Consider the following 369-nt stretch of genomic DNA (forward strand, 5'->3'; position numbering starts at 1 on the left):
CATACGGGACGCAGACCTGTCACCTCCTCTGCCCGCCCCACCGCCAGGGGCTCGGCCCGACACCCCGGGTCCCGGTCCCTTCCTGGCCCGGAGGTGGCTCAATGGACCCTTCCTACGGGGTGTCTTCGGCCCGAAGGGTTTTCGTGTTTGACGTGCACATGCACACAGAACTCAAGGCGCCGTCAACAGCGGGCTACGCACACCCTGGGTCCCATGCGAGCACCCTGGGGTCCCACGCACACCCTGGGGTCCCACGCACACCCTGGGGTCCCATGCACAACCTAGGGTCCCACGCACACCCTGGGGTCCCACACACACCCTGGGGTCCCACGCACACCCTGGGGTCCCACGCACAACCTAGGGTCCCAC

The sequence above is a fragment of the Pteropus vampyrus genome, unplaced genomic scaffold, assembly GCF_000151845.1.
Source record: "Pteropus vampyrus isolate Shadow unplaced genomic scaffold, Pvam_2.0 Scaffold449, whole genome shotgun sequence".
Taxonomy (NCBI): domain Eukaryota; kingdom Metazoa; phylum Chordata; class Mammalia; order Chiroptera; family Pteropodidae; genus Pteropus; species Pteropus vampyrus.